The following is a 15,754-nucleotide window of genomic DNA, read 5'->3' on the forward strand; positions in this document are numbered from 1 at the left end:
GTAGTAAAGATTACTGATACATGGGATCAACTTCGGCATTCTTCTCTGTACGTTTTCCAGAGCATTTATATCCATTTTGTAATAAAGCGACCAGAACTGTGCAGCATAATCTAAATGAAGCCTAACCAAGAGGAGTCCTGTTATATTTCTTGATATGAAGCCAAGAAGTCTAATGGTTTTATTACGAACACTTGTGTCAGTTGTGTATTGTCGTCTTGGCTTCAGATTATTGCTAACTATAAACTCTAAATCTGTTTCACATTTAGTTTAAGATAACCATTGTTTACTTACATGTTTCATAGTTATTTTCTTTTACATTTGATTTCGGGGAGCATAGCTCATATTACCTGAATCCAGAGCCCTTCATCAATATCAAGGCAGCTCCCCCTTGATGAGGGGAGAGAGAGATGAGTGGTGGAGGGAGAGTGGACACCAGCTGTTGATGTTACTGATGGATCGATACTCCGGACATAAAATTTTCACACCGGTTTCTGTCACGGCTGTGGTGGGTGTTGAGGGTGTTGGGGCACCATCCGAGTGTAGTGGATGTTGGGGCACCATCCGGGTGTAGTGGGTGTTGGGGCACCATCCGGGTGTACTGGGTGTGAGTGTTGTGTGTAAACTGTTATATTCCATTGCACAGAAAGGGTTACTTGTATGGGTTACTGATATGTATTGGTCTGAGCTGGGAGACTTCAGTAAGGTAAAGAGACTGTCGTCAAACATTGTACTGTGGTACGGTAACTACCACAGCTACCAAGTTACCTTCCAGCAGTGCTGGAATGTTTGAAGATATCAAACATTCCACTATGGTTCAGTAGCTACTGCAGTTGGTCTGAACACCGTCGATGAAGGCTAAAGGACTGATCACCTTCAACTATCTCTAGTAATAAGAATTAACTTTTCGACTGAAAAAACTGTTATGCAAGCGAAACGTTATGCAAGACAGACACCCAAGTTTACACATGTGTCTCATCAATTCCTTCCTTACCATCATTCTGCCCTATATTCACTAGTTATTCTTGTACCTACTTAACTACTTTACCTATCACAACTGCCTCTTCCAGTCCGTACCGCAGCCTTAAATACGTTGTTACAGTCCAGAGACATAATCTACCTTACCTTCTCTCCTCTTCCTGATTTCTTTCATTGTCATATATTTATCTTTTCTAGGTGCCCTAGTATCTTTCTTGTTTTATCTTTTTCTAGTACTTTTAGCTAATATTGAAGCTAGTCTATATTCGCTGCTTCCAGTGTGTCTCATTTCTCCCCAGGGATATATAGATTCCTAGAGCTTTACGTTAGAGAGTTGTAATCACGATGTGTTCTTAGTAACTCTCGGACTTTCCAGCCTAATAATCGTCAACCATTGATTTTAACCACACCATGTTGGGTTAATGTCACATACGACATTCCCGGATTATTGCTCTGCTGAGGATGCTTACTGTTATGACTGATGGGGTACCTACTACTGGGGTTCCTACTACTGGAGCACCTACTGTTGGGGTTCCTACTGCTTTGGCTACTACTGTTGGGGTACCTACTACTGGGTATGCACTGCCTGGGGTCCACATTAACCCATACTGTGAGCAGAATCATCATGCTGGCTGGCTGGGATGCCACCAGCTAAGTAATGGAGGTAAATATGGCAGCTGAGAGAGCCTGTAGACACCAAGTAATCTCTGACCTTATTGGAAATCCATTTTTCATTACTGGTTTTTGGAAGACAGTTCTCAGAGAGAGAGGAGGAGGAGGCAGTGACCCTTATGTGATAATATTGTTAAGTCTCTCTTGCCCTGGTGTTCGACCGTCCCACAGTCTTTACCAGTTGTACGACCGTCGTGTAGGGTGTACCTGTTGCACGACCGTCGTATAGTTGTACCTGTTGTACGACCGTAGTATAGGCTGTACATGTTGTACGACCATCGTGTAGGTTGTACCTGTTGTACGACCGTCGTGTAAGTTGTACGTTCTACGACTGTCGTGTAGGGTGTACCTGTTGTACGACCGTCGTATAGGTTGTACCTGTTGTACGACCGTAGTATAGGCTGTACTTGTACGACCATCGTGTAGGTTGTACCTGATGTACGACCGTCGTGTAGATTGTACCTGTTGTACGACCGTCGTGTAGGTTGTACCTGTTGTACCACCATAGTGTAGGCTTTACCCGTCGTACGACAGCCACTAAGTATTGTGTGGTGAGCATTGATCAGGTTATGAGAGCAGCTGTCAGCTGCTTTCTATCTGCGAGTATCTTTTTATCACTAAAAAGATACTTCTAAGCTACCCACATCTACAACTAAGGGAACTGAAAGTCTAAGATAAGCCTACAACACATGTCACATAATTTCTTAGTAATTGTTTGCTGTAGGGGATAAACAACGTCAATTTCAGAAGAGTTGTTTACCAGGCTGCGTGTGGCTGGAGTCCAGTTCCTTGTGGCCAGACTGAACCATCTGGCTGTACTGGTTACCAGGGGCTAGTGCACACACACACACACATGTATGTATGTGTATGTTGTGTGTTGTGTGTGTGTGTTGTGTGTGTGTGTGTGTGTGTGTGTGTGTTGTGTGTGTGTGTGTGTGTGTGTGTGTGTGTGTGTGTGTGTATTAAGGTGTGGTCCCCTGTGTTTACCTGCAGCCTGGGCGCTGACTGGGGTTAAAAACCCAGGTGTGGCAGTGTTGATAAACACATCTCACGTAAGGTAGGTGAGGCTGGCGCATCCACCAACCCACCAGCTCATCCAGTCGTCCACCAGCTCATCCACCAGCGCATCCACCAACCCACAAGCTCATCCAGTCGTCCACCAGCGCATCCACCAACCCACCAGCTCATCCAGTCGTCAACCAGCTCATCCACCAGCGCATCCACCAATCCACCAGCTCATCCAGTCATCCACCAGCTCATCCACTAGCGCATCCACCAACCCACCAGCTCATCCAGTCATCCACCAGCTCATCCACTAGCGCATCCACCAACCCACCAGCTCATCCACCAGCGCATCCACCAACCCACCAGCTCATCCAGTCGTCCACCAGTTCATCCACCAGAGCATCCACCAACCCACCGGCTCATCCAGTCATCCACTAGTCCAACTATTATAGTTGCAAGGTTGATGTGCATCTCTAGTGATATGCTGGGTGTAGTGTAAACCCCCCACTCTCTCCGTACATCACTTCTCTTACCTGGGCCTCGTCTGTCTAAATTAAACGTCGATGTCATTGTCTGCATCGCTATTGGGCCGTGCAGACCCCCTTGCCTGACGCTCCTCAGTAACCTGACAGCAGTGGTACGAGGAGGTGTTGTGCTTTCGCTGCCTGGATGAGGTAGAGTGCGGACGTGCTTTGCACCCCTCTACTGTTTCCCAGACGAGCTAATCAGTCAACGACATGGCGCCAGGTGTTCGCAGGAGAGTGAATACTGTGGGCATTGAACTTATTAGTGGGGCTTTAACACCTACGTCAGTCGATGTGTTATTGCCCAAAATTATACGAGAGACATATGGCATCAGAGACGAGGATTTATATGGAGTGGCACTGAACGGTGTATATAGAATTTTCGTGAAAGTGCTAACTGCTCAAGTATACGAGGCTTTGGTTGATCGTTACCAAGACGTCTGCATTACTGTAACACCGGCAGTGAGGGTCAAGTTGATTGATGTCTCACGACATTATTCGTGGGTTAAGCTCCGCAACGTGCCTTTTGAGGCTGATGAGGTAGATATTCGAAATGTTTTCGAACGTTATGGAACTGTACATCTGGCCCAACCTGGCAAATGGGTAAAAGGTGCTTACACAGGATTTCCTGAGGGTTCTTTTAATCTCAAGATGACGCTTAGGCATCCTATACCCTCGTATGTATATCTCGAAGAGTTTAGAACCCAGGTAATGGTAGCGTATGCGGGGCAGAGGCGTACGTGCCGACTGTGTGGCGAATTTGACCATATGGCGGCAGACTGTGGCAAGCGGAGTATGGCTCCTGGGCCGGCAAGGGGCGGAGCACCTGCGCATGAGCACCCAATGCCTAAGGAAGAACGGGGGCAAGGAGGAGGGCGTGGTCGCATGTGGAGTGAAGAGGTAGTGGCTCCTCCAGTGGAATCGGAAGAAGTGGTGATCCATGACTCACCTGGCCCATCAACAGTGGCTCCTGGGCCGGCAAGGGGCGGAGCACCTGCGCATGAGCACCCAATGCCTAAAGAAGAACGGGTGCAAGGAGGAGGGCGTGGTCGCATGTGGAGTGAAGTGGTGGTGGCTCCTCCTGGGGAATCGGAAGAAGTGGTGATCCATGAATCACCTGCCCCATCAACAGTACAGTTGTCAAGTGAGGAGGTACAGGAGGGCGCAGCAGTGAAGGCTATTGAGGAGGAGTTGGAGACGGTGATACAGGCTATGTTACAGTCTACGGAGGGGGAGAGTTACAGCGAACAAGACCCTGGGATCAGGGTAGAAGGTGTGTGTGGGGAAGGGGAGGATCAGGTGGCACCTGTGGTGGACAGTGCGAGTGCCATGGAGGGGCATGGAGGCGGATTAAGGGTGGTAGAGGTGGAAGTCCATTGTGCTGGCTCCCAGGACTCAGATATGGAAACTGAGGGAGCTACAAGGAAAAGGGCAGCAGCGTCAGATTCGGACGATGTTCTGACACCGGCGCAAAGGCCGGGGAAAAAGACATGGGGTTCTGGTACCCAGAGTGACTCTGCGAGAGGGCCACAACAGAAGGGGGGGGGATGGTTGGGAAGGAGGGGGGAAAATGTGGCAAAGGCACAGTCCAGGGGAACAGTCTGAAAGGGAAGAATCTTGACATGAGGCGGGGAAGGAAACCTTAAGCTGGCCTCAGGTGTGTAACAATAAATATTAATGGTCTGTGTGATGGTGTTAAACGGGAGTGCTTCAGGATGTTTTTGAATAGGTATAAGGTTGACGTAGCTTTTGTGCAGGAGCACAATTTTAAGCTTGGTCGTGAATTAGTGGTCCCTGGGTTTCAGGCTTATGTGTTGCCGTCTGAGCGTTTAAAAGGAGGAGTGGGTGTGTTGATCAGGGAGGCGAGCCCGTTTGTATTGCATAGGAAAGAGGGGGGGGGGGGGGGGCGAGAGTTGTACGTGTGGAAGGATGGTGGATGGGAGAGAGAGTGGCGTTTGTGTGTGTGTATGCCCCAGCAGAAAGTGACGTGAAAGTGAAGATGGATTTTGTGCGGGAGGAGCTCGTGTATTACCTACGCACGTTACCGTCTGTCGCGATTGTGGGGGGGGATTGGAATTGTGTAATTAAGAAGACAGACGTGGAACCCAGAGGAGCGGGATATTTTTCCTCAGTCTTGGGGGGCCTGCTTAGAGATCTTCAGTTACGTGATGCATTCGGGGGAGGTCTGTGGGAGGTGGAACATACGTTTATAAGAAGGGGATATGCGGCTCGTTTGGACAGGTTATATTTATCTCGGAGGGTTTTGGTAGAGTCTTTTAAAACTATAGAGATGGTGTCTTCCGATCATAGGGCGGTATTAGTGGAGGTGGGATGGGATGCTTTGGCTCGTAGGCAGGGAAGTTATTGGAAACTGAACACGATGGTTTTGGGGGATAGGGAGGGAGTGGAAGCGTTTGCAACATTTTGGGAACAGCTCTGTGCCGACAGAAGAACTGAGGAAGACGTGGTAGGATGGTGGGATAGTGTGGCTAAGTTACGAATACGTCATTTTTATGTGAGGGAGGGCAAACGCATTAATCAATTGCGGTATGGCTTGTCAAATTACTTAGAATCTAGATTACGGAATTGTTACGAGGGGGGGGCGGTGGCCGGGGTGTACCCGGTGGAGGATATACACATGTTGAAGGACAGAATACGGGATTTGCAAGAAGAACGTTTTGCAGCTGTACGGGTACAGGCGGGGTTAGACGAAGTACTCTGGGGCGACAAGCCATCAGCTTGTGTGCTGCGAGGACAGAAGGTACGACAGCGAACGACTACAATACCAGGTTTGCAAGTCATATCTTCTGTGGGGGGTTTTAGAGAGGGTCAGGTATTAAGGGACACCAAGGGGATGAGTGCATATGCAGATAGATGGTTTGAGGAATACGGGAAAAGTAGTGGGGTGGATGGTGAGGTTCTTGGGAAGGTATGTGAGTATGTGCCGTGCAAACTGGGGAGGAGTGATCGGGAGGCACTGGGTGGGGTCATTGAGGAGGGGGAAATATGGAGAGCCCTTATGGACATGAGGAAGGGTAAGGCACCCGGGATCGATGGTTTACCTAGCGAATTTTATGTGCAGCACTGGGGTCTGCTTAGGGGTTTCCTAGTAAGGTTAATGAATGCCATGAAAGACGGAGGTAAGATGGGAGAATCTCAGGCAACGGCGGTGGTGGTGTTGGTCCCAAAGGGTAAACAGCAGAGTACCCTTCGGGATTATCGAGCCATTTCATTGCTTTGTGCTGATTATAAATTATTTGCGAAAATTCTTGGGAATCGGCTTAAATGTGTTGTGGGGAGGGTCGTGTTTGAGTCTCAGTTTGGTTTACCTGGTAGGTCAATGAGCGTGGGCCACGGGATTATCAAGGGGTTCCTGGAGGACATGGAAAGGGAAAGAGGAGCGTTGGTGGCGTTGGATTGGCAAGGGGCTTATGATAGGGTGGAAAGAAAGGCTTTGAGGGATATTCTCCTACGACAGGGGTTTGGCGAAGAAATAGTGGGGTGGGTGGATACGCTGTACTCAAATGCGAAGGTAAGGGTGCAAATCAATGGGTGTGTGGGGGGGGGTGTCAACATGGAGCGGGGTCTTCGGCAGGGATGTCCTTTATCACAAATATTGTTTGCATGTGTTCAGGATCCCTTTTATAGGATGGTGGAGGATCGTCTAAGGCCGGGGGGGAGGGATGGTGAGCTGAAGCCGTGGCCTGGTTTGGTGGGCTATGTTGATGATACCACTATTTTGGCAAGTGAGGAGACACGGTTAGGACTTTTGGGGGAAGTTGTACACACTTTTGGGAGAGCTACTGGGATGAAGGTAAATCTGGAAAAGTCAATGATCATGGGGCTGGGAGAGTGGACAGAGAGATTAGAGTGGGGATGTGATGTTGTGCAGCGGAGGACCGGGAGTCTGAAAATCTGCGGTGTCATGTATGAGGCTGACCTGAGTGCTGCAAGGGTTAGCAATTCGAATAGGAGAGTGGAACAGGTGCAGCGACGTTTGGGAATGCTGCGACCTCACCATTTAACCCTTAGGCAGCGTGTAATTGTCATCAATGTATTACTATATAGTAAAGTCTGGTTTGTTTCGGCTGTGATGCCGTTAACAGGAACGGCGATCACGAGTATTCTTAGAATGGTGTTCAAATTTTTGTGGGGTTCAGGGTGCAACTGGTTGCGAAGGGAGGTAGTGACATTGCCGGTATGTAGGGGAGGGTTGGGTTTGTTGGACTTGAGAAAGCGCGTGAAATGTGTGTTTATTAAGAGGGAAGTGATGAGTGCAGGTGGATGGAGGGAGGGTCAGCTAGATAAGGTACATGCTCACCTGAGGAAATGGTATGGAGGGGCGGAAATGAAGGAATGCGAGACAGTGTTACGCGCCTTAATGTTAGCCAGGGAACCAGGAAAAGTAAAGGTGGGAACGTTGTGTAAATTGTTAGAGAAACATGTAGTGGCGCCGGTTGAAGGGATCTACCCCATGTATGCATGGGATGTAATATGGCGAAGGTTTAGTACATTAAGGATACGACCTAGGGCGCGTGAGGTTATGTACCGTTTCCTGCATGGGATTTTGCCAACGGGAGCGATGCTCCGAGACAGGAGGGTTATTGAGGGTGGGGGGTGTGGCAGATGCAGTGGGGAAGAGACTGCGTATCATGTCGTCTATTTTTGTGAAGGTTTGGAGTGCATCAGGGTATGGATGCGTAAGGTAGTGGTGAGGGTGGGGGGCCAAGGTGTGGCGGTATTGCGAGCGTTGAGTCTTGATATGAGTGGTGTGGAGGAGAGTGTGGTAAGAGGTTTAGCATATGTCATCGTGGACTACATATATGTTTTATGGGGTATGAGGGGGAAGGTGGGTGGGGATGTGCTGAGAAGGACTTTGGCGGCGACGTTTTATCGAACTTTGTGTCGCAACAGAGATATTTTTGGGAAAAGGTGGGAAGAGTATTTTTCTGAAGGTTATAGAGGACTAACAATAGGGATTTTATTGGCGTTATAAGGGGCTTTAACTGCCGGGGTGAGTGGGTTGGTAAAAGGGGGGGGGGGGGGTTCAGGGGATTTCAACGGGCTCACCTCCTTGGGAATGCAGTGATGTGGTTGGGTGTGATTGGAGGTACTAGTGTGTGACCAGATGAGAGGTTGTGCAAGATAAGTTTTGCTTAGTGCCCTTGATGGGGAAGGTGTAAGGAGCAGATTAAATATATAACATGTATTAATGTATAACCTATAAATTATATAACATGTATATTTCTTTGGTAGCGTATTATGTTCCACTTACACTGGTATTGCAATTGAATTTGAATTTTCTTGAGAGGGTTTTCCTTTCACTATTTCCTTGAAGCACTGAGTTATTTTTGTTTTATTGTAACGTGGGCCAGCATCAGTTTTGGTAGTAATTACCTATTATTATTGTTCTTATTTAAGGTATTGTAATTTTGGTAGTCCTGTACCATTCATGGTTGTAAATAATGCTTCCTCAAGTGACATGTGACATAATAATCCTAAATTGAGGATAATTAATGTCATGATTATTCAGGTTGGTGATAGGGTTAGTTTTCAATGTGTATGTGTGAGTGGGGGGGGGGGATGATGGGTCACCTGTGTTGCAGCACAGGTTTCTTAATAAGGCATATTGTAGGTCTGGTGTATTTGTTGAGGGAGGTATTATGGGTGATTGTCATTAAGCTTGGAGCATTATTGTGTTGAGGTTGTAATTTTAGGAGTTTTATTAATAGCCATTTTGTGGCCTTTGTTATTATAACTTTATTCCTTCTTAAATTGTGATATGTTATAAAAACTTGTATATAGTAGACTGGCAGATGTTGCCTGGATTGTTTTGTGTTTATATATTGATTTACTGATGTTGTCCTTGATCATTTTTTTGTATATGTACCTATTAATATCTGTACATGAAGTTTTTAAATAAAATATAAAAAAAAAAAAAATTAGATAGTTATAACATACTAGAAATCAATAAATATCAGACAATATAACTTATAAAACGTGTCTAGATAACTCACATGGAGGACAAGACAGTTACACACACACACACACACACAACGGCCATACCACGCTGAATGCACCGCTTCTCGTCCGATCAACGAAGTTAAGCAACGTTGGGTTTGGTTAGTACTTGGATGGGTGACCGCCTGGGAACACCAAATGCTGTTGGCATATATATTCCCAGTGAAGAGGCGGGGCCAGGACCTCGGACTCGACCCTTGCAACCTCAACTAGGTGAGTACAACTAGGTGAGTACACACACACACACACACACACACACACACACACACACACACATCGATACCTCAAAGGCAATGGGACCGGACATCTCCCCATGGGTCCTTAGAGAGGGAGTGGATATGCTATGCGTGCCACTTACCACAATCTTCAACACATCCCTGGAAACTGGGCAACTACATGAGGTATGGAAGACGGCAAATGTAGTTCCCATTTTTAAAAAAGGAGACAGAAAAGAGGCACTAAACTATAGACCAGTGTCATTGACGTGTATAGTATGCAAAGTTATGGAGAAGATTATCAGGAGGAGAGTGGTGGAGCACCTGGAACGGAACAAGAGTATAAATGCCAACCAGCACGGATTCATGGAAGGCATATCCTGTGTCACAAACCTGGAGTTTGATGATAAAGTAACAGAAGTAAGACACGACAGAGAGGGGTGGGTTGATTGCATCTTCTTGGACTGCAAGAAGGCCTTTGACACAGTTCCTCACAAGAGATTAGTGCAGAAGCTAGAGCATCAGGCGCAAATAATTGGAAGGGCACTGCAATGGATCAGAAAATACCTGACAGGGAGGCAACAACGAGTCATGGTACGTAATGATGTATCACAGTGGGCACCTGTGATGAGCGGGGTCCCACAGGGGTCGGTCCTAGGACCAGTGCTATTTTTGGTATATATGTGAACGACATGATGGAAGGGTTAGACTCAGAAGTGTCCCTGTTTGCAGATGATGTGAAGTTAATGAGGAGAATTAAATCAGATGAGGACCGGGCAGGACTTCAAAGAGACCTGGACAGACTGAACACCTGGTCCAGCAAATGGCTTCTCGAATTTAATCCCGCCAAATGCAAAGTCATGAAGATAGGGGAAGGGCACAGAAGACCGCAGACAGAGTATAGGCTAGGTGGCCAAAGACTGCAAACCTCACTCAAGGAGAAAGATCTTGGGGTGAGTATAACACCGAGCATGTCTCCGGAAGCACACATCAATCAGATAACTGCTGCAGCATATGGGCGCCTGGCAAACCTGAGAACAGCATTCCGATACCTTAGTAAGGAATCGTTCAAGACGCTGTACACCGTGTATGTCAGGCCCATACTGGAGTATGCAGCACCAGTTTGGAACCCGTACTTGATAAAGCACGTCAAGAAACTAGAGAAAGTACAAAGGCTTGCGACAAGGTTAGTTCCAGAGCTAAGGGGAATGTCCTATGAAGAAAGGTTAAGGGAAATCGGCATGACGACACTGGAGGACAGGAGGGTCAGGGGAGACATGATAACGACATATAAAATACTGCGCGGAATAGACAAGGTGGACAAAGACAGGATGTTCCAGGGAGGGGACACAGAAACAAGAGGTCACAATTGGAAGTTGAAGACACAAATGAGTCAGAGAGATATTAGGAAGTATTTCTTCAGTCATAGAGTTGTAAGGCAGTGGAATACCTTAGAAAATGACGTATTGGAGGCAGGAACCATACATAGTTTTAAGACAAGGTTTGATAAAGCTCATGGAGCGGGGAGAGAGAGGACCTAGTAGCAACCGGTGAAGAGGCGGGGCCAGGAGCTAAGACTCGACCCCTGCAACCACAAATAGGTGAGTACAAATAGGTGAGTACACACACAGCTGGAATTCAGCTTGGTTGGTAAACACTGTTAAGTATAAACACACACAGGAGGCAGCTGGGAGAGAGAGACTCACAGGATAAATACTCACATAATCTCTACACTCCAGAGTGGATGATGCCTGGATGACAGTGTCCTGGTTGAGTGGATGATGCCTGGATGACAGTGTGATGGTTGAGTGGATGATGCCTGGATGACAGTGTCCTGGTTGAGTGGATGATGCCTGGATGACAGTGTGATGGTTGAGTGGATGATGCCTGGATGACAGTGTGATGGTTGAGTGGATGATGCCTGGATGACAGTGTCCTGGTTGAGTGGATGATGCCTGGATGACAGTGTGTTGGTTGAGTGGATGATGCCTGAATGACAGTGTGTTGGTTGAGTGGATGATGCCTTGATGACAGTGTGATGGTTGAGTGGATGATGCCTTGATGACAGTGTGTTGGTTGAGTGGATGATGCCTGGATGACAGTGTCCTGGTTGAGTGGATGATGCCTGGATGACAGTGTGATGGTTGAGTGGATGATGCCTTGATGACAGTGTGCTGGTTGAGTGGATGATGCCTGGATGACAGTGTCCTGGTTGAGTGGATGATGCCTGGATGACAGTGTCCTGGTTGAGTGGATGATGCCTGGATGACAGTGTGATGGTTGAGTGGATGATGCCTTGATGACAGTGTGCTGGTTGAGTGGATGATGCCTGGATGACAGTGTGATGGTTGAGTGGATGATGCCTTGATGACAGTGTGCTGGTTGAGTGGATGATGCCTGGATGACAGTGTGATGGTTGAGTGGATGATGTCTGGATGACAGTGTGATGGTTGAGTGGATGATGAGTGGATGACAGTGTGTTGGTTGAGTGGATGATGAGTGGATGTTCAGTGTTGACGGCCCAGTTCAGGGCAGGAGAGATATCAGAGCTGGAACAGCAGTGTTCAGGGCAGGAGAGATATCAGAGCTGGAACAGCAGTGTTCAGGGCAGGAGAGATATCAGACCTGGAACAGCAGTGTTCAGGGCAGGAGAGATATCAGAGCTGGAACAGCAGTGTTCAGGGCAGGAGAGATATCAGACCTGGAACAGATATAGAGATCATTTATGACCCAGATAGAGACAATAAAGTATTTCAATTACTGGGAACGTCCTAGTCATAAATATGTACTCACTGGAGTGGAGGAGAGAGAAATACACGATAATAGTACTCACTGGAGTGGAGGAGAGAGAAATACACGATAATAGTACTCACTGGAGTGGAGGAGAGAGAAATACACGATAATAGTACTCACTGGAGTGGAGGAGAGAGAAATACACGATAATAGTACTCACTGGAGTGGAGGAGAGAGAAATACACGATAATAGTACTCACTGGAGTGGAGGAGAGAGAAATACACGATAATAGTACTCACTGGAGTGGAGGAGAGAGAAATACACGATAATAGTACTCACTGGAGTGGAGGAGAGAGAAATACACGATAATATATACATGGAAAGTACTTGAGGGCCTGGTTCCAAATCTACACATTGTCATAACAATATACTGGAGGGAGAGATATGGATCTACACTCTGCCATAACAACATACTGGAGGAAGAAATATGGGAGGAAGTGCAAAATAAACCCAGTGAAAAGCAGGGTTGCGGTGGGCACAATAAGAGAACACTGTATCAACATTCATGGTCCCAGATTATTCAACATCTTACCAGAAGATAGAAACACTGCTGGAACAAGTGTAGAAGTCTTCAAGAGGTAACTGGACAAGTATCTTCACCAGGTGCCAGATCAAGCAAGCTGTGATGGATATGTGAGGCAGCGGGTCGCCAGCAACAACAACCTGGTTGACCAGGCAAGCATCAGACGAGCCTGGCCTATGGCCGGGCTCTGGGCGTAGACTCTCAAAACTCATTAAAGGTTCCATCTCTTTTTGTGTAATTGTGATATATTAACAGATATGAATAGAGATGAGCTTACGACCTTTATCCTGGGCTCCTACGCCCACGCCCACGGCCACATCCACGCCCACAATAGGTTCTCACAGTCCCCACATCACGACTGGCCACATCTGTGCCTCAATAATACGTCACAATAAGCAATTACGACTTTCTAATGTAAAGTGACCTATACTTCAACCCACCATAAGGTTGGTTTTCACTCGCCTCCAGACACTCATGTCGCGCTGAACCATCTGCAAGAAATATAATTGTTTACCATTGAAATTTTCAGTATTTATCATTATCCGTTTTCTTATTTATTGACGTCGGCAACTTTCATCAGGATAAATATATACTATATCTTTTTTGTTAAGAATTTTATTTATAATTTAACTTCTGCTAATTTGTAGCATTTATATTTAAGAATTAATTGTTTATTTATTATAATTTTTATAAGGTTTTTCTGGGTTTTGGAAGGGTGAGGATCCAAGTTGTTCTTGTTGTTCTTGTTCTCATTGTTCTTATTCTCGTTGTTCTTGCTTTCATTGTTCTTGTTTTCGTTGTTCTTGTTCTTATTCTACTTGTTTCTGTTATTTTTCTATTTAAAAAATATTATGGCTGAATTTAGCAATATATTAATACATTTCAACGGTAACTAATTTAAAACTCAACTATGGGATCCTTCACACTATTTCTTATGATAACCTTGACATTGTAAGGTGTTGTGTTTTCTTGCACATGTTCCTGGAAGCAGCGTTCCACACTCACCAGTGTCGTCACTTCTCTTCAGACTCCCACCAACAGTTCACTTTGCTAGACTCAAATTTTCTGCGATCTGTCTGATACTCTAGTCGACATGTTTAGCTAAGAATTACAATACTTGTCGGCGTCCTAGGTGTAACATCCATCATGAATGTCAGCAGTAATCATGAACTGAAGAGGAGAATTTGACGAAACCACATTCATGGAACATACTTGCAGGAATAGGCTTACAGAACAACAGCTGTTGTAGCACTGACGAGAGTCTCAGTGTATCACCACAACTGGATGGTTGCCTGAAGTAGGTAACAAACTCTTCTGAAAAAATCAAACTACAGATACTTAAAGTTGGTGCCGGATCAGCTAGTCTGTGGTTCGTATGTTGGACTATGTGCTGCCAGCAGTAACAACCTGGTTGATCAGGCCCTGATCCACTGGGAGGCCTGGTCTTGGACCGGGCCGTGGGGGCGTTGACCCCCAGAATACTCTCCAGGTAGACATTAATTAAGCCGGAGACTAAGACATTTAAGATTTACTCCTGTCCCAATTAATTTGCACAACACTATATTGTAATTTAGTGATGATCATACTTATTTTAGTAGAGATATTTACAACAGGTAGATAGGTCGAAAGGTACATATACAGGTAGGTAGGTATACAGGTAGGTAGGTATACAGGTAGGTAGGTGTCATCAGCATACAGAGTGGGCTTGAAGCGCCAAAATAGAATATTCATCAACGTGGACATCCTGCCTGGCTGACGACCTGCCTGGCTGACGACCTGCCTGGCTGACGACCTGCCTGGCTGACGACCTGACCTGCCTGGCTGACGACCTGACCTGCCTGGCTGACGACCTGCCTGGCTGACGACCTGACCTGCCTGGCTGACGACCTGCCTGGCTGACGACCTGCCTGGCTGACGACCTGACCTGCCTGGCTGACGACCTGCCTTGCTGACGACCTGACCTGCCTGGCTGACGACCTGACCTGCCTGGCTGACGACCTGCCTGGCTGACGACCTGCCTGGCTGACGACCTGCCTGGCTGACGACCTGACCTGCCTGGCTGACGACCTGCCTGGCTGATGACCTGACCTGCCTGGCTGACGACCTGCCTGGCTGACGACCTGACCTGCCTGGCTGACGACCTGCCTGGCTGACGACTTGCCTGGCTGACGACCTGACCTGCCTGGCTGACGACCTGCCTGGCTGACGACCTGACCTGCCTGGCTGACGACCTGCCTGGCTGACGACCTACCTGGCTGACGACCTGCCTGGCTGACGACCTGCCTGGCTGACGACCTGACCTGCCTGGCTGACGACCTGCCTGGCTGACGACCTGCCTGGCTGACGACCTGACCTGCCTGGCTGACGACCTGCCTGGCTGACGACCTGACCTGCCTGGCTGACGACCTACCTGGCTGACGACCTGCCTGGCTGACGACCTGCCTGGCTGACGACCTGACCTGCCTGGCTGACGACCTGCCTGGCTGACGACCTGACCTGCCTGGCTGACGACCTGCCTGGCTGACGACCTGACCTGCCTGGCTGACGACCTGCCTGGCTGACGACCTGACCTGCCTGGCTGACGACCTGCCTGGCTGACGACCTACCTGGCTGACGACCTGCCTGGCTGACGACCTGACCTGCCTGGCTGACGACCTGCCTGGCTGACGACCTGACCTGCCTGGCTGATGACCTGACCTGCCTGGCTGACGACCTGACCTGCCTGGCTGATGACCTGACCTGCCTGGCTGACGACCTGACCTGCCTGGCTGACGACCTGCCTGGCTGACGACCTACCTGGCTGACGACCTGCCTGGCTGACGACCTGCCTGGCTGACGACCTGACCTGTCTGGCTGACTACCTACCTGGCTGACGACCAGCCTGGCTGACGACCTGCCTGCCTGAAGACCTACCTGGCTGACGACCTGCCTGGCTGACGACCTGACCTGCCTGGCTGACGATCTGCCTGGCTGAAGACCTACCTGGCTGACGACCTACCTGGCTGAAGACCTACCTGACTGACGA

At 48.0% G+C, this 15,754-nt stretch overlaps 1 protein-coding gene and 1 non-coding gene across 2 annotated transcripts in view; both read left to right on the plus strand.

Moving 5' to 3' along the window:
* The window catches only part of Vang (Strabismus domain-containing protein Vang), a 149,554-nt gene that overhangs the window by 727 nt on the left and 133,073 nt on the right, over positions 1 to 15,754 (plus strand). The gene's annotated exons all lie outside the window — the stretch shown is intronic.
* On the plus strand, positions 9,229 to 9,347 carry LOC128703536 (5S ribosomal RNA). Its single transcript, XR_011394660.1, has one exon. It is a non-coding gene; the product is annotated as a 5S ribosomal RNA (ribosomal RNA).

Source organism: Cherax quadricarinatus, chromosome 93 (genome assembly GCF_038502225.1).
Source record: "Cherax quadricarinatus isolate ZL_2023a chromosome 93, ASM3850222v1, whole genome shotgun sequence".
Classification (NCBI taxonomy): Eukaryota; Metazoa; Arthropoda; class Malacostraca; order Decapoda; family Parastacidae; genus Cherax; species Cherax quadricarinatus.